The sequence below is a fragment of the Dreissena polymorpha genome, chromosome 1 (assembly GCF_020536995.1).
Source record: "Dreissena polymorpha isolate Duluth1 chromosome 1, UMN_Dpol_1.0, whole genome shotgun sequence".
Lineage (NCBI taxonomy): Eukaryota > Metazoa > Mollusca > Bivalvia > Myida > Dreissenidae > Dreissena > Dreissena polymorpha.
This window is the reverse complement of record NC_068355.1, coordinates 184914597-184922850: the sequence shown is the minus strand read 5'-3', so window position 1 is coordinate 184922850 and position 8254 is coordinate 184914597. Positions and strand designations below refer to the sequence as shown.

Below are 8254 nucleotides of genomic sequence, written 5' to 3'. Positions count from 1 at the left end.
AAAAATAAGGTCTATGCCCTGATTTTTTTTACTTTTTAGCAATTAAGCAATATCAAAGGGAAGGTAAAACGCTGCCATTTGAAAAACTCAGATACGAACAGAAAATGAATGTAAAACCAAATAAATACATCACTTATATCAAAACTTATTTCTTGCCATGATTAAGTTGCAGAATGCAGCGAACACATTGACCTGATTGTTGTATTATGCATCAAACGCATGTACATGATTGTATGATGCAGCAAACACATTCATCTAATTGCTGTTTGATGCAGCAAACACATTGACCTGATTGCTGTGTTATGCAAAGAACACATTGACCTGAGTGTTGTATTATGCAGCAAACACATTGACCTGATTGTATGATGCAGCAAACACATTTATCTGATTGCTGTGTAATGAAGCAAACACATTCATCTGATTGTTGTATTATGCAGCGAGCACATCGATCTCGTTGTTGCATTATGCAAATAACACATTGACCTAAGTGTTGTATTATGCAGTGAACACATTGACCTGATTGTATTATGCAGCAAACATGTTTATTTGATTGTTGCTTTATGCAGCAAACCCATTGATTGAATTGTTGTATTATGTAGCAAACACAATTCAGTGATTATTTTCTTTCTTTGGACACCCAGTCCGGCAAACAGACCAGTTCCCAATGACCTACGTACCTGTCCGCAAAATGAACCGGACCCGTCCCAATTTCCGAAAAATACAAATAAATCCCAATCAAAAATGAGTAAGGCCAGCATTTTTTAATTTTCTGTTTTACGGGAGCGACCGACCCTATTTTTCGACAAATACAAATAAAAATAAAAGTCATTTTCGTTTTTTTTATTTACATATCACCCGCCGACCTGGTATTTTATCCTAAACTAAAAATAAAAATTCGCAGTTTGCCGAAAGTGTTGTTCAAAATTTGTTTTATAATACAGGTTGTTTCGTTGTGCGCAGTCGACATGTAAAGCGTCAGCGATTTTCATTGGCTATTGCAGCCAATACCACACGCTATTAGCCAATCGGTGAGTACTTAACAAATGATTTTTATATTGCATTTCGGAAATGGCGGATTTAAACAACAATGAGACAAACGTAGCGTATTTCAAATTTAAAATAATTAAAACGGAACTGAAACTATCTCAATAAGAAAAGTAAATCTTCTGAACAGAATCATTGACATCATTCCCATATTAAGTAATACAAATTTAAAAATAACTAGCGTTTTTGCAGACGATGCAGAGGTGTCGCCATCTATAACATTCGATGTGTTGAAAAGTTTTGGGTTGGTTTAATAAACATGCATATTTATTAAAATGTAGATCCTGTAATATTTTATTGATAAACATTAACATCCCAAAAATGTCCATGTAGTACTACTTTACGTTTCTTTAATATGATGAACATGAGTACTGGACCACATGTACTTGCATCAATAATTCCATTCCCCACCCACCCATATATATTTTTCATTTAGAAAAACGTATGCAACACAGCTTCTGAAGAAAATAACATTGGTTCCGAATGTTCATATGTCAGTCAAAGTCACCAGAAAAGGCGTATAGTATCCAAACCTATGAATTCCAAATTTTTCATTATTTTTTCTTGACACAGTAGTATTGTGAAAATACTGAGCTCAAGCCGGGGATTGAACCCACGACCTCCAGAGTGGTAGTCAGACACTTTAACTACGTCGCTAAAGAGCTAGCCCAACAGCAAGGCTGTTGGAAGTGACCTTATTTCACTACACTCCTCCCCCCTTTTAATGTTTCAAGGCCCAGACACGCCCGCTACAGCATGTCTTGCATCCGCATGGCCCTCCCAGAAACCATTAAACAGCTCAGACCCATTCCCGCATTCACAGTTCTTTTTTGCCTCGTCGCCATTAATGTGAAAATACTGAGCTCAGGCCGGGGATTGAACCCACCACCTCCAGAGTGGTCGTCAGACACTTTAACTACGTCGCTAAAAAGCTAGCCCAACAGCAAGGCTGTTGGAAGTTACCTTATTTCACAACAGTAGCAAATTAACTAATTTAACATGCTTTTTTTATTGGCAGTGGCTAGTCGTATGGCCCCGTACGGGTAGACAAGAGGCTAGCCGTACGGCCCCTTACTGGTAGACAAGAGGCTAGTCATACGGCTCTATTCGTATAGCTGTTCCTATGGAGATTGTCTAGCCGTACGGCTGTTATGACACATAAATATATGGATTTATTATTGATCTACGTGCAGATTCCGAAATTTCTAGCCTTTAGACTGGCTCGTGTAGTCGTTGTCACGGAATTTGCAGTCTGGTTTATGTTTCGTCGTGGTTGGAAATCCGATTCGTGCATAGTATATAAAGGGTGTAAACAAGTGAGATATGAAAAATGTAAATTTATTTCGCCAAACAACAATTACAACAATCAATAGAAATCAAAGTTATGGAGTATATAAATACGCATTGTACATGCAAATATTGAATGTATACAATAAATATATAGTAAATAATCTTAACTAAGTCAAAGAAAATTGCGATATCACAATGAGAAAAGTTTATAACAAAACAAATAAAAGGAAACTTTTAGATAATAGCACTTGATAAAAGCATATACAACTCGAAGTTATATCCCCTATTTTCACAATATGAGGCAGCATTTCACGACAAGTAATGTCGACTATGCAAACAAATAAATTTGTAATTTGTACTAATTTCTATAGTAATGATGCAGTGGCAAAAAATACGCTGATTAGACAGTGTTAATACACAGGCTTATCTGCGTCTTTGTTGTTCGCATGTATGACAAATGAAGTTGCTCATATCTTAAATCAGGTCACTTTAAAGAATTGCCATGCGCGATGCACTAGAAATCACACCATATACAAACTTAACTCAATACACCAATTTTGCACAATTATTCCTCTTTTTGTACTTGTACTGCCTGCAACAGTTATATGTTTGTTTCTTCTAAAGTCATACATTTAGAATTGCATACTTAACACTGTATACATGTTTTCGAGATCACCATGATAAGAAACACTCCAAGGCCTTTAATATATATCAAACCTGCCATTTAGCAGAAGTATGCCCCTTTAATATTGTACTTTTTGTACTTAGACATTAAAGTTGAGGTTTTCGGCCAACAACAGGTACCTAGCCATGAATTGCATTTTGGGCCAGCTGGGTCATTGTTACTTAAAAACTTTTTTCCATATTCTCTTATTATTCTTAATATTTAAAAATAGTACATGTTACCAATCAAACCGATTGTGAAATAGTTACACATGTGCATGCAATTATTATAAATGTCCAACCTTTTACTCTCTGGATTTTCTAGGATAATTTTTGCACTCATGTAAAGTGACATTTACAAATACAAACGTTAAATACATTTCGATATTGATTTTGTTTTGTGAGATGTATTGTGGTCATCAAACATGTTGTTTTCAAAAAATGATTTTTGATGATTATTATGCCCCCTTCGAAGAAGAGGGGGTATACTGTTTTGCACATGTCGGTCGGTCCGTCGGTCGGTCCGTCCGTCCACCAAATGGTTTCAGGATGATATCTCAAGAATGCTTAGGCCTAGAATCATGAAATTTCATAGGTACATTGATTATGACTGGCAGATGACCCCTTATTGATTTTAAGGTCACTAGGTCAAGGTCACGGTCAAGGCCACGATTCGGGGCATATGTCTCCCACTGCGGAACACTTGTTGCATTTGTATTTCAAATTTTATTATTTAGATGTTACGAATTCAGAGATGTTTATATGTGGGAGATATAGGTGGAAGCACGATTGCAACACAAACTGTTGTATGGTATCATATATTGAGTTCCTTGTAAGTCATCGTGTTTGTATTGTTTTGTTAATTTAGGACATAGTGAAAAATAATATGTATGTTGTTTAAGCCATTATTATATTGATAGTTTTCTTGATCATGGATATGAATGGATATGAACGTTACATATTTTGTGTTCACTTTACATATATAAACACTATAAACTCTCTGCATAAGAAAATGAAATGCAGCACATGTTTTCATATTAAACTGTATAACTCTCGGTTTCTTAAATGAAATATTCACATTTTATGCACTAGAACTTTCACTACCCAAAGTTTGGAACAAGATCAGTTCAAGTTTGGATCTTTATCAGACTGCTCTTTTGGAGCCAAAACGGTCGCAATCAATCGTCCTAAGGTCCATTTTCCTGTTACTGGCTCTTTTTTTTTCTCATGATTGATACAAATTATCGTATTATTTTTTAGTGTGCATATTCCACCAATGGATGAAAGTTACAAAGTTGGTTGTTAAAGCTATGATATTAAGCAAGTCTGTTGTATATTAAAGAGTATTTTTAGTGTGCATATTCCACCCATGGATGAAAGTTACAAAGTTGGTTGTTAAAGCTATGATATAAAGCAAGTCTTTTGTATATAAAGAGTATTTTTAGTGTGCATATTCCACCCATGGATGAAAGTTACAAAGTTGGTTGTTAAAGCTATTAAACAATGTAAAACGTGTTCAAGTCTTTTTTATTAAAGTCAAATGCATGCTATATTTGTTATAAACATACATATGATATACACTCAACAAAAGTGTAATGATCACTACACTACACTACACACCTGGCGTGTTTAATAGTCCCTATTAAAGCAATATAGTATAATACATGCGAAAGGTGCGTTTACCTATAAATATATATATAAACATATGTTTACTATTATTATAAAAGCTTCTACAACAGTGTAATGAGATATATATAAAACACGTAAAGGTTAATGCAAGTATACATAAGGTTAAATTGGCTGAATTTTAAATTTTCTAAAATAAAAAAAAATTATCGGTTAAGACAGTTTTATTTTTATTTTTTTGGTAGACTGCTAACTTTTCATGCTTTTATTTCTATTTTTATTTATCCCCCCCCGACTCAATTTTTTTGAAAAATTTCCCGTAAAACAGAAAATTAAAAAATACTGGCCTAAACAATCCCCGAAAACACCAACTTGAGGTATTTTGAGACCGTTTTAACTTGCGGCAGATTTGACTTCTCAATCATTAATTGGAATAAACATTTAACATTACAAGCGTACATTAAATTCAGTACAGCCAACGCGGAACAAACATATTTCGTGATCCCAGCGCCAAGGCAAAATGAGTCAATGCAACGTCAGGCGTTGAAGCCGCGGCAGTATGCGGCAGCAAGTCGCATTTTGCCACGACTCTTCGCATCTGTCCGCCGAGACGTGCCGAGGCTAGCAGCGATCTGCGATAATACGCCGAGTTGATGCGCATCATGAAATAAAAATCTTTTTAAAATGATTAGTTAGTCAAAAAAAATTAAAAGAACAATTATACTTATATTTTAAATCATTTTAAATTTAATGTATCTATTACTGCATACTTACTATTTTTCCCATCTCTACTCATAACCCGATAATCCCGCATATTCCAGTTTTAAAGCAAATTCTGGAAATATTTACAATAAAAGTTCTAATAACTTTCAAGAAATAAAAACATTCGCCATTTTTCTTAAGTGTCAAATAAATATTGGCATTTGTTTCTATTTAAATATGTGATGAAATAACGTTCAATTGGGCGGGTTTTTTTCCACTGAAAACGCGTAAATCGCCTAACGTGATGTTCTTGTTTTTATACAACACAAAATACACCCACACTTTGCATGTGACATTCTACATGTCTGAATAATTTTTGCGCGCTTTTTATTGACACAAAGGAGACAAACGATAAAGCACTGTTTATTGATGCTAAAATTTAATTGTTAATGTCGCGTTAGCATTAAAATTCAGAAGCGTGTTTTGGATTACAAATTGAATAATGCTCATTTGAGAATTGAAACGTGAAAATAATAACTATGAAAGTAGCGTAAATCTAGATTTCGACACTACACAAATGTACATGTAGGTGTATATCTTTGCACTCGATCCGCCGCGAACGTATGCGGTGGATTTATTCCGCGAAAGTACGTGAGGTTTATACAGACTCGGCGTCATTGCGTGGTTTGATGCCGCGTGCCTCGGAGATACGCCGCGTGAACACATGATGCAGCCGCCGAGTACTAACATTCTGGCCGTGGCGTGACCGATGATTATGTTTGTTCCGCGTTGGCTGCACTGTACGTATATGTTATTGCAAAAAATAAACCAGTCTGAATTTTCTTACGCTTCTGGCAATATTCACCATGAGTCACAATAGTAAGTATTACAGAAAGAAATTAAAACATACCGAAGTCAAAAGCAAATCGTTATGGGATGTTAGCTTCGTAAAAAGTTCATTAATCTGCACAGACAAATGAAACAGACTTGGACAAGGCACACTTAGTGCCCTGATAAGGCTATGCAGCCTGGGGGTGTCTCAGGACTCTCATCAGCCCAGTAAGACACCATTCTTGATATATTTAAAGCAGATAAAAACAGTGAACTCTTTAACAATCTGTGTTCCATTGTTTTTGCAAGACTGTGAATAAAAGTTTATGTTGCTTTCCTGTGTCATATAAAGATAAAACAAGAAATGTGTTTGTCAGAAACACTATGTCCCCTTTTGCGCCGCTTTGATTTAGTGTTTTTGACCTTGGACCGTAAAGGATGACCTTGACCTTGGCCTTTTACCACTCAAAATGTGCAGCTCCATGAGATACACATGCATGCCAAATATGAAATTGCTATCTTCAATATAGCAAAAGTTATTGCAAAATGTTAAAGTTGGCGCAAACCAAAAGACCAACCAACAGACAGGGCAAAAACAATATGTCCCCCACTATAGTGGTGGGGGACATAAAAAGTTAAACAAAGTCATTAAAATACCATTCTTCAAAAGGTACCATTCAAAGCTTGATTTTTCCCAATTGGAAGATTTCAAGACTTGTTTTTACACAATTTGGTGGTTTCATGACGTGAAAAATTCCCAATGGCAAGTTAATACCAAGCCTGTTCCCAATTGGGTAAAAAAATCACTGCAATTTGAACTAATAATTTAGTAAATCAGTTGTATTATGCTCTAACACATTTGCCTGATTGGTGTATTAATTTATGCACCTAACAAAATGACCTGATTGAGTTGTATTATGCAGCAAATGAACTGACCAGATTTTCAAAATCTCAATTTGAATAGGTTTATGTTAATTCATTATCTTCAAGGCTGTCGGGTTAGTGCAGTGGTTGGTACATGCAATTCTCACTTCTGCAACCTGAGTTCATCCCCGTTCCCAGGACATGTGAGTTTAGTAGGTGATCTCCATACCAGACATGTGGGTTTCCTCAAGACACTCCGGTTCGCACCCACAGCATAGGACCAAACCAAAACTGAATAACTTTCAGTAAAACCTAAATACACATGTAGCTGGAAACTGAAGCTTTAATTTAAAATAAGTTTCAACTTTCGTGAGTCTAGTAATCAAATTATGTAGGAGGGCTGGGACACTCACAAAATGCAACCCGGAAGGACCTCATAAAGTTCAAAATACACACACATTATGCATTAATTATGATCATTCATTTTTTATAACAACCCCACTTCAACTTACGTAGATCACGTTTGAACAAAGCATTATCATCAGTTAGTTCTCAGTATTTAACATTCCTGCCAATCCTTCTTAAGAGTAATAATAATTATGTGTGTCTATCTTTAATCTCACACACACACCAGGAATGTAAGCATGAAAGAACCACAATGGTAAACCATGAGAATACAGTCTATATTACATGAAAATATTCTAGTCTGATCGGGATATAGATTAATCAAACATTATGGCATTATTCACATTATTCAGGAATTGGCTACACTATTTTACCATTGTAAATGGAAGTGAGATATTGGAGTAATGACAGTCCAAGGGAGACAACTCAAAATTTAAAATTGTACCAAACATTTTCCATTGGAAATGGAAGTGAGATATACCAGTAACGCAAGTCCAAGGGAGACAACTCAAAATAAAAAATTGTTCCAAACTTCTCTGTTTGTCGAGGAATTATAAGTAAATTCACTTCATTGAATTTTTAAAGTTGTTCATGTCTTTATAAAACTGAAGTACATACTGCGTATACTTTTAGACATGAACTAAAGACATGAACATGCCATAGAGATGCTTTAATGTTAGAAGTTAATTAATGAAATTTATGAAAAAGACCTGATTTAAAATAATTGTACTTAATGGATACAAGTTATACATTACAGGCTTGATAATTGCTTAGAACAACTTAAGATTGACTGCAATGAATAATTGTCTAAAATTACAATTTTAAACAC

At 35.1% G+C, this 8254-nt stretch overlaps 1 protein-coding gene across 1 annotated transcript in view; it reads right to left on the bottom strand.

Moving 5' to 3' along the window:
- LOC127864235 (uncharacterized) overlaps positions 1-8254 on the bottom strand; it is a 181755-nt gene that overhangs the window by 149274 nt on the left and 24227 nt on the right. The window lies entirely within an intron of this gene.